Source organism: Hydra viridissima, unplaced genomic scaffold (genome assembly GCF_058129835.1).
Source record: "Hydra viridissima isolate aposymbiotic clone 2 unplaced genomic scaffold, HvirCarnegie_v1 scaffold_5, whole genome shotgun sequence".
Taxonomy (NCBI): Eukaryota; Metazoa; Cnidaria; class Hydrozoa; order Anthoathecata; family Hydridae; genus Hydra; species Hydra viridissima.
In genome coordinates this window covers 15,759,940-15,783,759 of record NW_028324304.1, presented here as the reverse complement: position 1 = coordinate 15,783,759, position 23,820 = coordinate 15,759,940, and the positions used below count along the sequence as shown (strand labels likewise).

Sequence of the window (23,820 nt, the reverse complement as noted above, 5' to 3'; positions counted from 1 at the left end):
TTTACGTCGTTACAATAAATTTGACATAAATTTTTAAATGAATTTATATTTTCTTCATAATATTTTGACGGGTCAAGGCAATCAAAATATGTAACTATGTAACTAAAGTCGTGAAATCGTTCATTTATTTGGGTTATAATTGTATCCAAAACAATGAAGTAAGTTTCACATTTAAAGCGTGTAGTTAGATCATCTACTCTTTCATCTTTCTACAGCTCTCCTGTCATGCATTTCTTTTTGGCAACTCGTCTTTCTTTAAATTCAGTTTCTACATCTAATTCCGCACATTTTTCACTAATAAATGACTTGACTGCTAAATGTAGAACTTCAAAAGCTGCATCGTTTCTCATATCAACAAACTTTTTTTTGTTACATCAATCTACTGTTTTGCAAATAAAACGTCTATATCTTTTCGTTGCAAATAGTTAGATAACACAAAAATATTATTTAACAACTTTTGCAGAAGTAACATTAGAAAAACAAATGAATGTTTTTTTATTAAAACTGATAGTCCAATAGCTTCTGCCCTAACATTTCCTGTATGTCCTTTGGATTCTCGTAGATTTATATCTGCAAGAGTAGCTAGAATAGCAGAAAAAGTTTCAACAACAGCATCAACTGCATGCTTCCTACTTGTCCATCTTGTATCAGAAAGTCGTTTCAGAGTGTCTACTGTTTATTTATATAGACGTTTCTGGTGCTCTTGGAGAATGTAAAGGCGTGATAAACTAGACGTTAAGTGCATATACAATTTTCCAGCTATGCCAAAAAACAACTGGACATCACTGTGTATAGACATTGCTTCAATGGTTATTAAATTTAAAACATGAGCACAACAATGGACGTAGATGGCATTCGGTGAAAGCGCTTTTATTCGAGTTTGAAGACCAGTTTTAATTCCAAACATTACAGAAGCACCATCATATTTTTGTCCTCTGCAGAGTTTGATATTAATGTTTCGTTTTTCAAGCTCTGATAAAATTAACTCAGCAAATGCTTCAGCGTTGCTGTTTTCTAAGTTATAGAAGCCTATGAATCTTTCCACAACATCAGGTGATTTTAAAACGAGTCTTAATGAAACTGACATCTGATCAATTCTGGAAACATCAATAGTCAATAGAGAAAAAAACAGGGCTAATTTAACTTCATTGTTGATTGTGGATGAAATTTCATAAGCAAGCGATTGAATTAAATCATTTTGTACGTCATGACTTAAATCCAGTTGATTCCTTTTTTCATACCTAAGATGATTGTCCAAAGTAAGGTCATATTTGGATAACAGAGTTAACAGTTCAAGAAAATTGCCAGCGTTATTAGTTGTACATTTATTACCCAGTTTATATAGTTAATTTTCTCTGTGTCCTCTAAATGATAAACCTTGCTTTGCTAAGAGCAACGTTACGTCTATCATTCGTTTCAAGACTTCTCTATTCTTTTCTACTGGGCGACATTCTTGACTAATTAAAGCAGATATAACAGTTTTATCATTTGAAATACGATATTTAGTTTGCAAATACTGGCTTATTGCACTTTGATGCTGGTGAGAAGTTTCGTGTTTAACAATTTTTTCCATCCCTTTTTTCCACTTATTAATTCCTGCAGCTGTATCAGACCATTATTTGCTATAATTTTCAGCTTTAAAATGAGCAAATAACTAGCAAGCGTGGCAGTACATTATTTGATTGCGAGGTGAAAATACAAGCCAATTTCTTTCCTTTTTTATATTTCCCTTTCCTATAGTATTTGTATGCCTAGATATTTGGAACTTACGGCCGGCCTCATCAGTTGGAAATTGGAAAGATTTATGCAGACCCGGCTGACATGGTCCTATTTCGCACAACTTCCTTATCAGCTTTGCGCTTAAACTTTTATTATTATATAATCCGGGATCTGGAGGGAAGTCCGATTGAGGAAGAAGTGGTTCTTGAACAGTTGTAACTGGTACCGGGATATATGGGGCAAGTTCTTTTTCATCAAATGCTCTATTTTTAGAACTAACAGACCTGGTATCATTCTCGTTTGTCTGATCGAAGTAGTGTTGAAATCTTTCAGCAGGCGTATCAGTTTCACGACTTTCTGTATTAACACTTCAAAAAGGTGTTGATCTTCAGACACTAGCGTATTTACAGCAGAATATGTAACTGACTGAGTATCTGACAATATAGTTAAAAATGGTGTTAGTTTGTGACACTTGCTTGCATCCATGTTCAAACGAACCTTCTTAGCTAATTTGCGGGAAGCTGCTCCACTTGTCTTTCGTTTTTTATTTTCATTGCTAGGTTTTTGATCTGTGTCATCCACAGTAGTTAACATAACAATATTATAGCTAGGATTTACGACTGTTGCTTAACTGTTTTGATTTAATACAATCGATCACATATATATTCTGTAAATAAATATTTTAACAACTCTTACAAGTAGTAATGCTGATTATATTAAGCAAACACCTAAGTCATTAATTATTAACATGTAATTAATAACAATATTAAATAATAAATAATGTTTAAAAATCAAATAATAATATCAATTTGAAAGGTTTGTTAAAACGGCAACCATACAACTACAAGAACAGCTTACTGACTTCCGATACAAAGAAAATCAGAAATCATTTTAAAAATATTAATTATAAGAAACAAAAACTTTAAATTAAAAAAATTCAATTCAAATAAAAATCCTTTTGAAAAGAAATTTTAGGACGTTTGATTGGTTAAGTTAACGTCGTTTATCCGATTTGTTTTTCATCGAATATCCTGAAAAGATAAACAGCTAAGATTGTTCCTCTAACTTTTTATTCATATTCTTTTATGATTTAGATCTTTCGACATACTTTTCCCAGCAACAACAACAAGTAGAATTCATAGTTATTCAAAAAAAATAACAATAGCAATTAGATTAAGCGATTGAACCTTCCGAAACGTAAATCTATTTAACTACTGAACTGAGTTATTTTCTCCTCTAGGAAATATATTAGTTTAGTTAAAATAGTGGGTAAACTAGGTAAAATTTTATCTTAATAACTGCATTAGTTAAAAGTATTAGTTGAAATAAAAAATAAAACATTGAATTTATTTTTTATTAAAGTTTTTATTACATTATTATTAAAGATGTATAAAGTTGGATGCATTATACTAAAAATTAATGTTATGAAATTAATTGTAACACCTCTTTTATAAAAATTTTTATTCAGTGGTTTCCAGGGATAAAGAAATTTTTTGTAAAATTTTTTAAGTTTGAGATTCGACTAAAAATAAGTTAAAATTAGAATTAACTTAAAATTTGTACAGGATTAATTATAGTTCTTCTCCATCTTTTTAAATCAATTTACTTTTTATGTACGCTACATAATAAAAACCTTTGCCTTCGTAAAAGTAACCTTTAAAAGTAATCCTCCTTAAGGTGGTCCTATACTAATAAAACCAAAATTTTAAAAATACACTCATATTTTATGATTTTCATATAAGAAATAGTGTTTTATATCAAAAGCACAGTAAAGGAAAAAAAAAATAAAAAAATTTTTTTTTTGGTCAAAATTTTGGGTCCATGAACCCTAAAAATGGACTAAGCGCTGCGATAAACAGCCTGTAAACTAATAATGGTATGATCATGAAATTTTCACAGCTTTTTAATATCAGATGATTACACTCACCCTGCCAAAATCAAATAATTTAACAAACTATTGAAGCTTTTGTAAGAAAACAGGCTTAAGGCCTAAAAAAAAGCCCTGAAAAGGCTTAGAACCTAGACCTTATTTTTAGAACCAGTTAACTAACATGAATTCTTTTGGTAAGGTGAATGTGCATATATATAATAAACAACTCCTGAAAATTTCAACACAATCAGACAAACCAATCTTAAGATATTTATTGCAACGTGCTTAAAACTCACATATTGAGAAAAACAATTATAAAGATTTTTAATGAAAAAAAAATTTTTCAATATATAAAAAGGTAAAAAAATTACTGAAAAACAAAACGACTTGAGCATTATTGAAAACACAGAAAAAAAAAGAAGGGAAAACTCTGATATTTGAAAAACAGTTAACCAAAATAGAATTATTCAATGAAAAAAAGCTTGAATATAAAAAGATAATATACAATAACTACGTTACAAAATACAATAACTGCCTTAACATAAATTTAATTTTAAAAATAACAAAAAACTAATATCTAAAAAACTCCTGCTTCATAAGATACACCTTCACTTTCATTTACTTTATCTGTAAAACCTTTTCGTTGGGCACAAAGCAGCTTTCTTCTTTGTTTTATTGAGTCAAGCGACTTCTTTTCCATCATCTTTATTCTTTCTTGGTCTATTTTGGTACAGTAATGAGTAGCAAATGTACCTGGTGTAACATTTAAATTTTCAAATATGTTCAATATACCAGAAATACCATCATTAAATGAAATTACTGCTGATGCAACACTTATTTCTAAAGTGGTACGGCAAACAAAAATCTCTTTAGGACAACGCTTCCAAATGATAGCATTAATAGATTCATTTGAGTTTTGAGTTTTGCCATGTAAACATCTACTAAGAAGCTTATCATCACTAAGGTCAAGAAAAATGGGTTTAATTTTATCCCTAATAATAATTGGTATTCCAGGTTTTTCCTTGTAAGTTTTTGTGTTATTAATTTTATCACACTGATATTTACACCAAGAGTCATTAGTTTGAGGACACATATAGTGTCGTAATTCCAAACTCAAAGCATCTGAGCAGTGAAACAAAACAGCACCAATTGCTTTTTTCATTTGGTAAACTGTTGAACCAGTACTTTTACGCACTGCAATACCATAATAATTTTGAAGTTTATTAATCAACTTATCAGTTAATCGACCTTTACCTCCTAATGATTTGCCATCTGCCAACTTGGTTTTGTCGGTGGATTTGAGTTTAGGTAGTCTATTACCAACTCGTTTTTGCACATGTCCTACACATTCTATTTTTTCAACAATCAAACCTGGGTAGGGATCACTTTTTAAAACCTCAGCATATGCTTTGGAATCCCCATCTCCAATGTAATGAGTATATCGAAGTCCCCTTTTGTCTATAGATTTCATAAAACAATCTACAATTCCGGAAACTTCCATAGATCCAGCAGATCCTTCGTGATTAATTAAACAATCATGAGTTTCCAAAAAATTTTCATAAAGTTCTGGATCGCTATCTTTTCTTGATTCCCATGATGTACAGGCATTGCATATTTTTGAAAGAACTCGATAGTCAACACATTTCCCTGAGTCACTAGCAATAACAGTAACAACACCATTAAGTGAGGAATGACCCCTTTTTTGCCAAGTTCCATCACAGGAAACAACTACATCAGCTAATACATTAATATCAAAATCATTTGGTTGGATATTGTTGTTAAGATATCGAAATTCATTTGCTGCATTTTTCATTTTCACATCAGCTACACTTTGGTATATCATATGAATTTTATCTTGAATATCATTAAATGCTTTTATGTTCATTGGAGGAGGTAAGTTCATTAGACCACAAAATTTTTCCAAACCAGAATGACCTTTTCCTATCTCTCTTATGGCAACAACAGATCTATAATTTATTTCAAATGGTGACATTCCTGGACCTTGCTTTTCAATCTCTTTGCTAGAATAAAAAGACTGTTTCCAATCGCACGAAGATTTTGTACAAGAAATGTTTAAAAACACAGCCAAGCCTTTCTTTTTTGATAAATCAGTTGAGATTTCAATTGAATTATTATGACATTGAGGACAATGTCAAATCAAAGTAACAATTGATTTTAAAATGTCTGTGGCAATAAGTATAAAGCATGAAGGCAATTTATTTGAATCATTATTTTTTGCATTACTATTTTTACTGCTATGTGATAACTTTTTTGAAGATGTTGATGTCAAGATATTTGATTGAGTTGAGTTAGTGATTTCCAATTTAGAAGTTAAATTGATGCTGACTGTTGATGCTGAGGAAAATTGAAAGAAAATTTCCTCTAAAGTACTTTTTTTTGAAAATCCTGTTACCACCTGCTTTCCTTCTTAAATTTGAATCACATTTATTTTTTCCCATAATAAAAACAAGCACGAGGCACAAAGTATAACTCAAAGCTGATTTTTCTATAAGTAATATATGTAAACATAGAAATTGTACTTAAAAATCATGGCTTATTTAGGAAAATAAACATGAAACAGTTACTGGCACCAGTGTCAAAAACTAAAAGCAATATTCTAAAACGCCTATTTTCTAATATAAACAACCCGTTGCTAAGGCCGTTGCTAAGAAAATTATTTAACTTCACTGTGAAACTTGCTATTTTAGAGCATTTTTAAATTCACTCCCTATAATGATCTATATATATTTAGAATGTAGAATGTTTGGGCTTCAAGAATATGCAATTTTTGAAAAATCGATATTTTTGATTTTTTTTAGTATAGGACCACCTTAACCAATTAAAATAATTTAAAAAAAAAATCTTTTTAATTGATAATTTTACTTTTATTAACACTAGCAAAAAAACAACCGGTAACACGGATTATGGTCGGTCTGTTAATTTATAGTGGCTGTTTTCCACAATTTAAAGTTGCAAAACCATAACTATTACCCTTTTAGAAAAACGCCTTCAAATTAAAAAATATGCGGAGGTAAAATAATTTACCAATTATTTAACATTATTTGAGTAATTTACAACTGAAATAGGTCATATCAGTGTAAGGCAGAACCTTTTTCCTCGACATTACTAAGTTCAAAACAATACGTTTTTAGTTATTGACACAAATTAATATTACTTGCTCATGCTTTAAATTGACGGAAAAGTAAAGCTAAATTCGTGTTACATTTTTATAACGTGAACTTCAATTATTAAGATTAAAATAACGCGAACGTAAATTTTACATGAATTAATAATTCTTTGGCATCCCCTTGATACATGTTTCTTTAACAAAGGAAATTGTCTTTAAAACGTTAAATGCACACAACTAAATAAATTTATTCAAAATATCTGACCATTTGACTATTGCTATTTATGGCACTAATCTGACCATGTTTATATATGGCCTCTTTGTTTCAATAATTTTTAGTAAATGGTTATTTGCTTCCATTTATTAAAAATTCCTTTTGTTACTTGAAATTTAATTCTCTTCAATAATTTGACACTAATAAAGGACCTCCCTTCCCCGTTTTTGCCTTAATGGTGGTAAGGAGAATAGATTTATCTTTATGAAGAGTTATCAAGTTTTTGATGAAGACCTTCTACCGGAATAATAAAATGTAAAACAATAATTTACATGTATAACAATTTTTTCTTTTTAATATATATAAAAATTTTTCCTTTCCTCAAAAGTGTTACAAATGCAAACTAAGATAATTAATTAGTTTAACACCTTAGAAAATATAAGTAACTCGAAATTTGACAAATGCGCAAAACTACAATTATAACCCTCCCCCCCCCTCCCCCCCCCCGTTCATAAAGATCCCCTAAGTTACGTACAACAAATAATTAGGAATAAAATAGAGAAGATTTTTAAAAATTGAACTAATTGCATATATTTATATCATTTTAACTGACAAAAATTTACAATAAAAGGTAATCAGGTTTTTTTTTATAAATCGTATGCGTCAATCGTAAATCTTAAAGGAAAAAAAAAAAGGAATTATAAGACCATAACAAAAAAAAACAACCAAAAAAACCAAAAAGAAAAAACACCACATAAATACTGAAAATCGATTTACTTATTTATAGTAACCTATTTTGACATGGCAGGTAATATAAACATTTATCGAAAATTTAACTATAAAATCTATTTCGAAGTACAAAAGGATTAACAATACATATATATATATTAAAAAATCAAATTAAGATATAAATTGCATTTTTAGCATAATGTTGTCTTGGCTTTAAGTAAATAAATAAAAGCAGTAAGTTTCATTAATGAAACAACCTATCATTCATTTTTAACAATAGACACCAACATGAAGTGTTAATTGTTAAAAATGAATTTGAACAAAAAACATCACAACAATAACACATAACAATAGAATATTTACACTCTTGATCCTAAAATCCAGCGAAAATAACAAACCAAATTAAAATATAAAGGGAAAGTTTAGAAAACCAATTTAAAGTTAACTATATTTATTTTTTCACTAAACATATACAGTGAGAGAAATAAGTATCCGAACAAAAGATTTTTTTATTGAAAATAAACTTTGTCAGGTTTTTTTCGAAAAAAAAAACTTTATAGAAATAAAAGAAATGATTATTCTGAAAGAAAATTTTATTACGAATTCAATTTGCAAAAAAAAAATATCAATAATAATATTTAATTGATAAAAAATTAAGATACATTTAAACTATGCAATTTTTTAGCATTAAATAAGTATCCGAACAAAGTTTTAAAGGCTAAGGCTTAAAGATTAATGTTTCTCCGAGTAATTATTTTTTTGACTTTTTAATATCGAGTTGGACCGCCTTTAGCTTTTATGACTTCTCCAAGTCGACATGGCATCGATTCAACTAATTTCTTTATCGTATCTGAGTCGATATCAGCCCAAGCTTCTTGGAGCATGATTTTTAAATCTTCTTTTCTTTTTAGACATCGTGTGCCACATTTTTTATCCAGAATTGCCCAAAGATGTTCAATTGGATTGAGATATGGACTTTGCGCAGGCCATTCAAGTAACTCAATTTGCTTTTGGATGAAAAACTCTTTTGCTTTCTTTGACGTATGTTTAGGGTCATTGTTTTGTTGGATGATAAAATGCTTTCCTAATCGCAGTTTTTTAGTTGAAGCCAGAAGATTTTTATTGAGAATTTTAACATAAACCTCAGAGTCCATAATTCCATCAATAAACTCTAGTTTTCCTGTTCCGTTCCAAGCCATCGATCCCCATACCATAACATTGCCTCCACTAAATTTTACTGTGCCTCGAATACAACTGAGTGTGAATGCTTCCCCTTTTATTCTCTAAACTTTTTGAGCTCCATCGGACTTCACAAGATTAAATTTTGACTCGTCCATCCACAAAACTTTCCTCCAGAATGATACCGGCATATTTACATATTTTTTAGCAATTGCAAGTCTTCGTTTTCGATGGATTTTTGAAAGGGATGGTTTCTTGCGTGGAACTCTTGCTTTGAATCCACTTTCTTTCAATCGATTTCGAATAGTACATGAGCTCACTTTTAACCCAAAATCTTTCTCAAGGAGGCTTGACACTTTTGGTGCTGATAAAAAACGGTTTTTTTGCACCATCTTTACAATTGGCCGATCTATTCTTGATGTTGTTTTACGCTTTGCTCCGCATCTGGGCTGATTTTGCACATATCCAAACATATTATACTTTTTAACCAGATCGCTGATGGTTCCTAATGCCATTCCAGTCGCTTTATTTATCGACCTAAACGTTTTACCTTGCTTGAACAAGTCAATAACCCAATTGCGCTGAGCTTGGGACCATTCCTTGGTTTTAACTCCCATACTTGATGATATCAATGGTAAATCAAATGAATTTAAAAAAATATCAGTCAATTATTAAAAATTACTCGTTGTAAAACAACAATATTTCTAAAACCATTGGTTTAAAAACTTTTTTTAATAATCAATTTCAAAACTTCGTTTACAAAACAACATGTTCGGATAATTATTTTTCATTGAATTTTTAACACTCCTTCGGGAATCGTTAAATTTTAGCAACGCAAGTTAATTACCTTTGATTAATTTTTTGCAACATAAAATCGTAATTAAATTTGCTTTTAGAATAATTATAAAAGTATTTATCAAAAACATATGTTTTTCGAAAATAACCTGACAAAGTTTATTTTCCATAAAAAAATCTTTTGTTCGGATACTTATATCTCTCACTGTAAATACATAAAAGTATATTTGTTTTTATATTCAATATTTGTTATTCAATTACTTCAAACTTAGGACATTAAAACACCCTAGATTTAAAGATCAAGGTTGCAAACTCTCTCATACACATTACGCTAAACATTAACAGACATTGTGTTTACAGAATAATTAAAAAGGCCACACAACACAACCTAGCTCTAAAGCAGTAACACTGCCTGACACTAAATGCTGCCAAGTCACACCTCTGCTATAAATATATCGCTTGGCTGGCAAGGTTATCAATCATGCTCAACATAATCCCAAGTCACACCACTTTGAAAACATGGAAACAATATAATTTAAACATATATACAACTATAAACAAATATAGTTTTATATAACACATATAAACACATTTTATAACAATATTAAATGACAGATATATTTATCAAAAACTATAAAAAATATATATATTAAAAGAATAAATAAATTTATACAAACAAAGTGAATGAGATGTTAATTAATTTTGAAAAACAAACTATTAAATGCTCTCATTCATGAACATGCAACATATTGCTGACCATGAGAGAAAAATGGTTTTTTTGAGATATACCCCAACTCTATCAAATGTTTGACCCTGACTTTTATTAATTGTCAGTGAATAAGCCAATCTGACAGGAAACTCACGACGTTTCAGAACAAAAGGTAAATTAGAACCTGATGGAGCCAACTGAATTTGAGGAACAAAAACCCGTTTACCACCAGAAACACCTGTCAAATCCTCTGCATCAATATAATTATTTTGAAGAGCACAAACTTTCATTCGAGTACCATTGCATAACCCAGCTTTGAAATCTAAATACCTAAGTAGCATTATTACACAACCAATTTTCAATTTTAAACAATGAGGTGGCATACCTGAAGGAGTTAAACTATTCAAACACTCAACAGGAAAGTCATTTCTTTCATTAAGGTCATCAGTATCAATTTGATCAGCACTTAAATAAGTTTTGACCTTACCCGGCAGGCATTCAATCACTTCTTCATTGATTGATAATGAATCAAAATTAGTTGGTGTTGAAGTCACGCATTTAGAATTATCATTTTGATCAGCATCTCCGAAACTCTTTTCAATAATCGATTTATTTTCCCTAATAATGCACTGATTTGGTATTTTAAAGCATCTTTTATAAGGATTCTCCTCTTTGACAGGTATTGTTCCATTCCCAAGTTTTAGTAGCCATTGGGAAAATTCACCTTCCCCACCTTGTGCTCTCATATTTTCAGTTCATGCAAACTTCTGCACCAATTGCCAATGCAAAGAACATTTTATACACGATTCTACTATCTCAGCTGGTTGTCCTCTTTTCACAACAGGCGGAATTGGCGTTAAGTTACCACCAAAAAGAATGATTTTTCCTCAGAACGAAAAGTTGTTGTCGCAAATATCTTTTAACAACCTATCAATTGCATTTAATTCTTTACATGCTCATGTAAGACATTATACTGGTTGCTTCTCAGTTTGTTTTGGTTATTTCTGATGAAAGCAAGGCGCTGGCCTTTGATTTTAACATACGCATCTATTGCATATTGTTGAAGCAGTTTTTTGCCATAAAAGAGTGAAGAAAAAAATTGTGTAACTGAAAGTTTATATTGTAATACTGAGAAAATGTAACATGATTTCTAACCAATGTAGCACGTTCAGGGTGGTGAACCAATTGATTATGCCAACCAGCATTACCCCTTGGAAAAAATAGAGGATAAACCATAGGATCTAAGTTGGCAGACATACTTGATAGAGTTTTAAAAGGATGACCTCTTGGGTAAATAACACCTTCCCTAGAAACAGGTACTACTCCAACAAATACAACTGCAACTTCATTATGTGAAGGGAGACTTATAGCGATTATAGCAATTTATGCTGGAACATCATGACTCAAAAATATTTTTAGCAAAATTATGTAATAAACAGCGCTTAAGACAAAAAATCAAATTGAGATAAAACAAATTGTTTATATAGGAAAATAATTTGTATTTGCTTTTATTAAATGATTAAAAGCAGTGATTTTTAACAAAATTACCTATAAAACATTTTTAATAACAGATACAGACATGAAGTTAAGCCAAATGTCTATTAACTCAAAAATAACAAAAAAACATCTCAGCAACAACACACACCATAAGTTAATATATGTATATAATATAACATAAATAAGATAATATTCATATATAACAAAGCATAAGTAACAACATTATGCAAAATGCTATTAAAATACATTATTATGTATTTTTAGAATAATCTTTAATAATAAAGGCTTGAAAACAGCAAGACCTAAAGCAGTATCAGTTTGACACTAAAAACTATCGTGTAACCCTCTGTTAAAAGTGCATCACTTGGCTGGCAAAGTTGACAAATCTTGCTCTACACGTTTACCAAGTCACAGCACTTTGAAAACATAGAAACAACATAATATAAACATATGTACCAACTATAAACACAATAAATGTGTTTAAATATGTATATAAGGTTAAATATATACACCTCATATTTATATTTAAACACATTTTTAAAACAATCATATAACACATCAACACATACACAAACAATAAAATAACACTTTATATTGTTTTAAAAACACATTGATAAAACAGCTATAAGTGTGCAAATAAAAGTTTTGAAAATGATGCCAGAAAGTTTTTAAAAATACAAAATATATATTTACAAACAATACTCTTTACCTTCTTTTTTTTTTTTTTTTTTTTTTTCATAAGAATTGTAATCCTCACAAAAATATTTAACCTTTACATACTATGACATGTGACATGCCATGTCAGTGTTGGCACAAAATTTTAATTTATTTTCTAATTTTTCTAAAAAAGAACAATAATAGTTTATAGCATCACAGAAATTTCAAAGTAGTAATAACCATTTTATGGAGATTGCATTAGTGTAGCTCTAAATGACATCCATACCCTTATTTTCCTTCTAAAAATAAAATAACAAAAACGAAACTGTTAAAAGAAAAGCTAAAACAAACAAAATACAAGCGATTTAAAAGATTAAAATCCTTTCTACTTTTTCTGATAATAATTTTAAATCCTTTCTACTTTATCTAATAAAAATGTATATATAACTATTTTATATACTTACTTCAATTATAATATGATCTTAACGATTATCATTTATCTTAATATGATATGATTCTTTATGTAATATATCTAAACTAATAATTAAATTCCAAGAGGAAAAAAGTTTTAACTCGCTCAAGAGATCTTTCTCCAATGGCCGAGTGCATTTAGAGAACGCGCTTCTCAAAGCCTAGTAACTAATGACGAAACGACGTTAAACATTAAATGTTAAACGATTCTATACTAATTATATTAAGATTAAATATAAAATAGTTGGTTTTGCTAATATTTTTATTAATTTAATTTTTGTTTATATTTCTAGCTTTTAATGAACTTTTTCGAAGTATTTTATTGATTGCCACACTATATATTAAGCTGAATTGAACATTTATAACAAAATAAAACTCTAAGACAAGAATTGATAATATATTTTAAAAAATACAGAAATATTTTATGGAAAAAATATTTATGGCATATTTCGTATGTATATTTAGCAATTCCACTACTGCACTGAATTGTCTTCTTTATATTGGACACATGTAATATGGAACCATTTTAGGCATTTGCTGCAAGCAACCATAAAATCATGAGTGCAAGGCATTAAGCAAGTGCAATACAGTTGAACGTTTATAGTTCAGGGATTGTTTCGTGTAATACTCAATTTACTTCGCTTATTGAGTAATGAGAAGTGTTTAAACTATCCAGCATGAAACATTTTTTCAAGATGTTGTCTCATAAACTTTTGATTATATGATACAGTTTCTGGTTGTTTACCGAAAGCCAAATGCACAGTATTAGCTATAGCAAATAATCCACAATCCAAACTTCCGGTCTGTTGTTGTATATTTTTAATATTTACAACAATACTTGGTGGAAATTCACAATTATAATTGGCAAAGTTCTTGTAACATCTGGCGAACTAATTAATTAGATGTGAATCTAGATTGTTATACATACGGTCATAAAACGAAACTGATCCATTTATTGAACAGGAAGTGACCCAATAAGAATTAATAAAATGGATCTGAACAGAATTTTTATCTTTACTTACTGTCTTAAATGCATCAGTCTGTGACAGCAAGGTATCCTGCAAACCAATAATATATGGAAACTGTTTCTTTATTATCAACTGAGCTAAATTTATATGTTCGTCAGTCAATTCTTTGCCGTCTAGTATAACGTTTTTCATTTTCAGTGAAAAAATAGAAAGTTCCTCAAATATAGGTTTAGACTTTTCTTCAGAATTATTTAGGACTTTTTCTTGCCACATAATTCTCTACTTGCTTGTTCAAATGGAGCAAGAATTGTGTGAAGGAATATCTTCAAAATCTCGATATATTTTGTTAGCGGTTTTTTGTTTTACACTACAATATTACTCAGGTACAACTGATCTTGAAAACGTAGTTCTGCTTGGCACCAGATATTATGGTTCCATTAACTTCATCAGTTCTTTGAATCCTCTGCCTTCTACAAAGTCGTATGGCAAAATGTCTAGAGCAAGCATGCGACCAACCGAATTTGTTATAGCGATGGCATTTGGATGACTAGACGAACAATGTGCTTTCTTATAAAAAAAAGGTCATCAAGTTTACTTTGCTTCTAATTTTCATTTTTCAGTTCTTGTTCTGCAAGTTTTATTTTACGATTCTCTTCTTTTCTCGCTAAACACTCTTTATGCGCTTTCGGATGAGCAGCACGTAAGTGAGCATAAAGACCTAATGTTGCTCCCGTTGGACACTGAAAATTTAACTTGCATGTTTCTATTTTGAAAATGCCTATAATTCTATTGCCATTCTTTTTTTTTTGCCTACTAAAAAATTCCCAGACAATACTTCAACATTTGCTATCGGTACTATCCGCCATTGTGGTACTGTATAACTCTTTTCTTTGACTTTTAAACGATAAAATTCGATTAACCTTGGGTTCTCTTCGAAACAAAAATACTATACTTCGAAAATTCGATTGGTTCGAAACTAAAAAAAAAATTCGATTCGAAACGAAGCTAAAATTCAGTCTGGAATTCGTAATCGAAGTTTCGAATTTCGCACATCACTAGTTGTGTCCATTTAAGTTTACTAGAACTTAATAGTCTTTCTTTGCGGTTACAGACTTGCATGGAATATTTTCTCCTCTTCTATTTTTATATGGTTGACTAGATGGTCTCAGCTGCTTTCTCACACTATGTATCCAAGTTTTAGGTGTTGGCTTTCCTTTCCTATTTTGACCTCCATGCGGGGGTAGACAACGAGCTGGTGCTATTACAGGTGTATCATTAGGATCGCCAAGAACAGTCAGATCAGTTTCTAAATTAAAGAAAACAAAAAGTGTTCATAATAATTAACAAACAATACCCAAATCATGAATAATATGTTTTAGAAAGTTCAATGTAATAATTTTGAAATGTAATAATTTTGATCTTTATTGTAATGTAATAATTTTGAAATGTAATAGTTTTGATTTTGATCTATGTATATGTATTATGCACTATAACATATTTACTTTAAACGTTTTGTTGCAGTTTTTTAACAAAAAAATTTTCAGCAGATTAAACGAATATTAAATAAAAAACGAATAAAACGGAGATTTCTCATTATAACTTTAACTTATAAACTGCATTTAGAAGGTGGAACGAAATACAATGTTGGGTATATTAAAAAAAAAAATTTAACTTTAAATGGAAAAAAAATTGGTCTAACTATTTGGTCTAGGAATTATTTCGTGCGGTTTTTAATTGAAAATTGAAGGTTTACTTCAAAAACTAAATGGATGAATACATTAATGAAAATAGTGTCCATCGCTAGTCACTACTTTTGCCCGTCTTTCCGGCAATTTACGAATTCCGTGTCGAAAAAATGCTTCATCCTTAGAAGTGATCCAATCAGAGACCCATTTTTCGATATTTTCTGAAGAAGTGACGCGCTGTCCAATCAAATCGTTATTCATGCAATCGAACAAGTAGTAGTCAGAAGGAGCAATGTCCGGAGAATACGGCGGGTGGGGTAACACTTCCCATTCGACATTTTCCAAATAGTTTTTGATAGGTTTTGCGACATGTGGTCGAGCGTTATCATGCTGGAAAAAGAGTTTATCATGTCTGTTACCCCAATCTGGTCGTTTTATGACCAGAGCTTGCTTCAAATGCATTAATTGTCGTCGATAACGTTCTCCATTAATAGTTTCACCAGGTGTCAGAAGCTCATGGTACACCACACCTTTCATATCCCACCATATACACAGCATAACCTTTGCACAGTGAATATTCCGTTTGGGTTGTGATGGACCTGTTTCACCTGGCTTTACCCAGGTCTTTTTTCGTTTAGGATTCTTGTAATAAATCCATTTCTCATCACCAGTAACGATTCGATGCAAAAATCCCTTTCTTTTCTGTCTTTCAAGCAGCAATTCACAAATGGTCTTTCTTCTTTCCACGTCTCTGTCTCTCAATTCATGTGGAACCCAATGAGACATTTTTTGAATCATACCCATGGCTTTGAGTCGTCTGGAAACTGTTGATTGTTCAACTCCTAACGATTTTGCAAGGTCCTCTTGCGTTTGACAAGAATCCTGATCGAGCAATGCTGCCAATTCTGCATCTTCAAATTTTTTCGGCTGTCCTGGTCGCTCTTGGTCTTCCAAAACAAATATTACCACTTTTAAACCGTGCAAACCACTTCTGACACGTTCGCTCAGCTAGAGCATGGTCACCATAAACTTCAACCAAAATACGATGACTTTCGGTAGCACTTTTCTTCATGTTAAAGTAATGGAGAAGAATTCCCCGCAAAAACACTTTATCAGGAACAAAAATCGACATTATCAGTTAAATTAAAAATAGTGTTGTTTACGCTTAAATCAAATGATTTATAATGAAAATGATGCGCAATAACAGTGATCTTCGCACGCATGCGTGGCTAAACGAAACGCTGAGACAATAAGCTAGTTTCGTAATCCCTTGTCAAACCGCACGAATTAATTCCTAGACCAAATATATTTTTTTGATTTGTGGAGGAAGAAAAGGATAACTTTAACCTCACGATATATGCATGTATTAATGTGGTCGGTTATACTGAAGTCAATTCAGAATGTATGGAATCATTATTTTGTGATTAGAGATCATTTAAACCTTAGCATTACTCCTCCTAGATGAGAGAAGAATAGCCTTAAGGTAATTAAAAGCAGTAACTTTAAAATGTTGCTGATCATTAACCATGGCCAGCTGTACAACAGTCCTCGTAAACGCCTAAATCGGAGCTTGAGCCTTGGGCTAGTTGCCATAAAAAAAAACAAACTAAAGATAAGTTAAGGATAGTATAAACTTTTTCTCCTAAAATCCGTTTACATTTAAAAAGCATGAACTATTGCTAATATTTTTATCTTAATAAATAAATAAAATCATTTTATAAATAACGAGCTTGCCACAAATATAAAAAAAACATTCTTTAGCTATAAAGCTTTATCAACAGAAGCAAAACCTTTTAAAGCATTCCCTAGCTATAAGGAGCTAATAATCTCACTAAATCAAATAATCATTGATTGAGCATATACATAGAAAATATAGGAAATCTATCAAGGTAACCACACACACACACACACACACACACACAAACCTTCGTATATTTTAAAGTGCAAAGCCATAAATTGCACATTTTTAGATTAAATGTAAGTAATAGCAAGATTTTGATAATTTTTAAAAAAACTCCCTGGCCAGGGGCAGATTGGTAACACAGCAGCCCGGGACCAGTTTTGTGTTTTTCGTTTTTTTTTCTGACTTTTTTTTTTATTCAATAATATAATGAATTAAAAATTTTGCAGTCATTAGATTTAAAATACTGATGTTTTGTTTATTTATTTTCAATCACAACTTTTGATAAATTTTACAAGAAAAGAATATTCAACAACAGAAAATTTGTTGCATCAAACAATGGCAGCTAAAAATAAAAACATAGTTCTCATAAAAACAATTTGTTTCTTAGTAAGTCGCTCTTTTTATGTATAGATTCTATCACTAAAACTGAATAAATATCTTGCAGCAAATCTTTTTCTGGGGACATGTTAAATAATGACTTCAAGGAATGACTTGAGACAACAAATTTCTTAAGCGGAACTTGACATATGAAAACTGAGAATGATCTTTCACACGACACTTATGTGGATGAGAGTGTAGCCAAATATGTATGTATTTGTATGCATAACCGATGGTTGAAATTGCATCGCTATAGAGGTTATATTTTTGTAGAGTCACAAACGCATGCACAATTTTTGCAAATTTTAGAACGTGCCACTGATTTTGAGCAAGTATAATCTTGATCGTCCAAATTGTCAGAGTCATTTGTAGAATATTCTTTATTAATTCCCTTTTTTAACATATTCCAGCTTTTCGCTAAATTAACATTTTCTGGATACAGACATACCATATCATTGTACAGCGAAGAATTTCAAATTGTATTTTGATAAGGGGTGCACCGATGCATCAACATCGACCGTGATAACCATCGGCCGATACCGATAGTTTTGAAATTTTTTAAATTTTATTTAACTATATAACTTAAAGATCCAAACTATACAAAGAGAGAAGTTCAAAAACAAGAAATGCAAATTTAAAAAATATAAACATAAAGTATAACATATTTTAAGCATAATCGAACAATTTGTGTTATGCTAGAAAGAAATACAAACTTTTATAATGTTATGAAAAGTAATAAAATATTTTATATAAAGCTGTTAAATAAATTCCAATTCGCATGCACAAAAGCTAGATGTTCTCCGTGTTCTGTAGTTAGTCGGGACCGTGTCGATTCATAAAAATTTCCCCCAGTACTAAACAATCTTTCGCTGAACACAGAAGAAGGCGGAGCTCCTAAATATTTTTTTGCTAGGTATGAAAGGTCTAAAATACTATTGCTGCTTGAGTGTTTCTTTATACATGTTTCTTTGTAATTTCCCCACAATTTTTAAGGACATTCTTTTTGATGCAGATTAGGCAGTGATAAGTAAAAGTTTATTTCATCAACTCTATAAGAAATGTAAGTAAATAAAAAAATCAAACTTTAATAAAAAATCCTAATTTTTATTGTTCAAAATACTAACCATTAATGAATATTATCAATATTGTTTTATTTTCATAACTATTATTTATATAATAATTCATAATAATTTGGAATAACTTTTTTTTTAAAATAATTTGAGTTAAATTAGACAAGAACAAATTGTTAGCAAAGTTTTTATTTTAAAATTATTACTTCTTGAAAAAACTATTACGTCTTGAAACGATCGGGTAAATATCTTTATCCTTGGAATTAAGATACTGAATTCTTACTGTTGCTAAAAGAATAAAATGAAAAAAAATTTAAAAACCCATTTTATTTTTTGTTTGAATATAAATTATTTTTAATTTATTTTTAAGCTCTTATACGTATACTTTGCAAATCAAAAATTACATTAACTGGTTAGCAGTTTTAAAAATATGTGCATATGATAACCGAGAGCAATTACCTTATCGGTTTAAGACAAACTTCTATATGCTCTTTAAGAATCATATAGTTGAATACTAATAAATCATGGTTTACATTGGCAATTAATGTCTCTAGTTAACAATAAAATACGGCATTAATAAGTTCAAGTCACCAAGGGAGAACATAATATCTTACAAATTCACAACTAATGACCACATTGATAATTGTCATAAGTACTAACATATTATATTCTTTCTTAGTGTTGTAAACATATTTTTGTAAATATAAAAATAAGGTTGACTTTAATAGACTAAAAATTTACATAACTAGTAATACTTACATAGTAAGCACTTTAACACAAAATGATAACATCGCAACTTAATCTTGCCCATTCCAGTAGCTATCATCTTACTTGAAGATCCGTTTAGATTACATAAAATGCTAAAATTTTTGGAAAACATGACTCCCAACACACGTCGTATGTATTTTGGACATTCAACTTTACTGCCAATAGAACGCAGATATTCGACCTAAAAACAAATAATGCTACATATTACAACTTTTTTTATTTAAATTATTTTTTCAAAGGTAAATGAAAATGTAATGGGGTATAATATAACTAAGGTATTATTAAATTACCTTTGATAAATTGCAATTATAAGACTTATAAAAAAAACTCATCTTTGGTCTTATAAAATAATAGTTACTAGTTTAAACGCAACCTGTAGACTGCTAGAAACATAATATAAAAAATAATTTCAAATTTTATAGAGAGCCATCTCAGATTTCATCTGTAGCATAAGGTTAAGCCTCTCCAAATCTTCCTTACTTTCCATTGGAAGGTCAGGGGGAACAACAATGTCTTCATTATCCAAAAAAACTTTGAACTTCTAAAAAATTATTTTTTGCTCCAGTTTTGTTAATCTTAACTCCAAAGCTGCCAATTTCTTTATAAACATACATAAATAATTAAATAATATTTCATTGCATTTGAATCTTATTGGAAAACTGGTTTCAAAAACACAATCTAGTTGTTAAATTGAAGACATACACGGATGAAGGTGTTATGAAACTCAAATATTTGGAGTTAAAGTTTAGAACATTCATGTTATTAATCCCTGTAGGTGAATTGTTTGCTGTAAAAATGGTATTCTAGCACATTTTTGTGCTGTGTTTTAAGGTCACGGAAAAGAGCGTTATTTAAAACCTTTATCTGCATGAAAAAGTAGAAATGTGTATTTTTGTAACATGAAATATTTATTTTTTTAAAGCCTTTATCCATTTATGACTTTAATTAAAACAAATTTTTTTTTTTACAAAAAATATAAATAGTTTTCTTTTGTCGTTATATGTTAGCATCATAGTCAATGTATGTATACGTAACACATACACAATGTATAACAAGTAGTAAAACAAAAAAAAAACAACAAACAAATAGTTTATCCAAAACCTTACTTTCCTGATCCCCAAAATTTTGAACAGTTTTCTCATAGTTTTTACACGGTCGTTTACAAGCGCTATGTTTAGGCACGCATGCGTTAAAATTTTTAAAAAAGTCTTGAACTTTTAAGGTGGTAGGGCACAAAAAAGACACTTTTCATGAAAGATTTAAAAAATAGTTTTAAAAATATGCAGAAATGCTTCACTAAGAGAAATGAAATGTTTTTGCAAAAAAAAAAATTTGAAAAACTTTACCAAAAACCCATAATGGCGCAAAAACAGTGTAAATAAAGATCTAATTCTTATGTTTTCAAAACACGTTAACTTGAGTTAGACTTAAGAACCATTAATTAAACTTTGCAGATCTGTTAATGAACTTATTTTATTCCATTTAACAGATAGAATTTTAATTAGTCCTTTTATATGTAAAGATATGACCTATTTTTTAAGATAAGTTAAATTTAGTACGATTTACAAGCAGTTTAAAGAAGTTAAAACTAAAAATAATGAGTTTTAAAAACAATTAAATAAAATCTATCTGTCAAATGAATTCTAATGTTGTTAGGAATATGTCCTGAAAATTTCAGAACAAAAGCTTTATTCAATCAGAAAAAATCATGTTTTGAAATCTTGATAAAATATGAAAAACTCAACTTGCAGAAAAAACAAAAATAAGTACAAAATAAAGAAAAAATCACATTTAAACAGTAAAATCATGCTAAAATCCTCCTGAAACATATGAGTCTTGAGGTTGGTTTGTTTTAAGATTCTTACTGAATCCTTTTTTTAAGGCTCTCAGTTTTTTTCTCTGTTTCTTTACCGTAATAGTAGTCTTACGTTTCATTTGTTTTACTCTTACATTGTCTGCTAAACTTGTTGTCAATTGTGTAACATTTCCCTGTATATCAAAATGCTGTAATACTTTAAATACACCATTTCTACCATCATTGAAATGTAAAATGGCAGAGTTTACACCCATTTCCACAACATCTTTACTAACAAATGTGATTTTAGGTACCTTGGACCATATGAGTGAGTTGAGCGCTTCATTTGAATTTTGTGTTTGTGTTTTCTTTTTTCTTCTGCTAATATTTTGTTTATTTGTTTTTTTAGAGTTCATTATCTTTCTTATTTGTTATTTATGATAGATCTTATAACTTATTACTAATTAACAATAAATCTCTAATACAATACTAACAACAATAGGGTCTAATACAACAATAACAACATGAATCTTTAAATCGTGCTACAGCAAAATTCTCAAAATTCAAATTTCTTTAAAAGCAAAGTTGATAAATAAACAATAAAAAGCATGATAGACACAACAAAAAGACAAATTAGCTTGCAATTTTGCTCAACGTATATAATAAACGAGGGTATGTTTGTGGTTGCTATGGCGTTGCTAAGGTAAATAATTTTGCAAATGTAGATTTTTAACACATTTCCAAAAATAGTTTCAGTTTCATACTAACATCAAAAGAAAGAGGATAAAATTTTAAATAAGATGAATGAAAAATTTTTTTTTTTCATATTTTGATCAAATATTTGTATTTTAATTGTGCTCTACCACCTTAAAATGGCTGCGGCTCTTAACGACATAAAATATTTTATATGACAACCGTTAATTTGTTAACATTTTCTTTGAAATATAATGCTGTACTCTTGTTTTTAACTTATATCAGTATATTAATACATATAATTTCATAATTACATCAATAAAATAGTATTAAAATGGTCTTAGCGCGCTTAAACTTCATCTCTAGTTAGTTACTTTTTAGAGTAAAACACAGGTTTGTTTATTTATTTAAATTCGATTTTTTAAAAATCTGACTGTAGGAATTCAAAATTTTTTTTTTTAAACTTCAGATAAATATGTTCCATATTAATGATATTTTTTTGGTTATTGCTTCAGCTTTTTTTTGGCTTAAAAGTATGCTTTTACTGATAGGACTATGTCCTAATGTAATAAAGTTTCATTTTTTATTATTACTTTTAATTTTTCTTACTTATCTTAAAATTAATATTGTATACTTTGTTATCTGACTAATGAGTTATTCCATAATTATCTCCATCTAAATAATAATAATAACAATAATAATAATAATAATAATAATAATATTATATATATATATATACACACGCACACACACACACACACACACACACACACACACACACACACACACACACACACACACATATATATATATATATATATATATATATATATATAACGCTAGATCGACTTTAAGTGGCATTTTGTAAAAAACTTCACTTAAAGTGGCATTTCATAAAACGTTCAAAAATTTCTAAAGTTTATGATGATATTGAATAAAATCAAGTTGAAAAGTATTGTGAGATGAGTATTGAGTTAAAAAGAATAAAATTTACCAAAAATACTTTTTTTAAAAAAAAAAGTCCACTTAGCGTTTTATTATCAACAAAGATTCCACTTAACGTAAATAATAACGTTAGATTGACTTAAAGTGGACTCATGCTCTACATCGAATTGTTAATTAGTATTCGAGTCTTTATTATAAAAAGAGTAACAAAATAAACGGAGGAGATTCTCCGATGACGAGGGTATGGCGGAAGGGGTAAGTATGAAAAACTAAAAAAGAGGTTACTTCAGTTTAATAACGAATATAAATGAATAAAGCAAAATTTCTATATCAGTCTTAAATTAAACCGAATTATACAATGTAATAGAATATAATAGAATAATAGAACTCTTTATGGGTTTGAAACAATGAAGCTTTTGGTGTGACAAGTTTATATTCATACATAAATTTGTTGCTTTTGAAAAATAACTTTGCCAGAATAAACCGAATAGAAATTTTGCGAATTATCTTCAAGGGTTGAAACAAAATAGTATTATGTAATGGGCAAACTCTTTTCTGAAATCTTTTAACTAAGTCTAAGTATATCAAATTTTTTGAATTAGTTTTCTTTTTAATGACTAATGGATGAACTACTTTATTCTTTATTAT

General features: G+C 29.4%; 1 protein-coding gene across 1 annotated transcript in view; it reads left to right on the top strand.

Moving 5' to 3' along the window:
• The window catches only part of LOC149888907 (uncharacterized), a 280,117-nt gene that overhangs the window by 97,871 nt on the left and 158,426 nt on the right, over nucleotides 1-23,820 (top strand). The gene's annotated exons all lie outside the window — the stretch shown is intronic.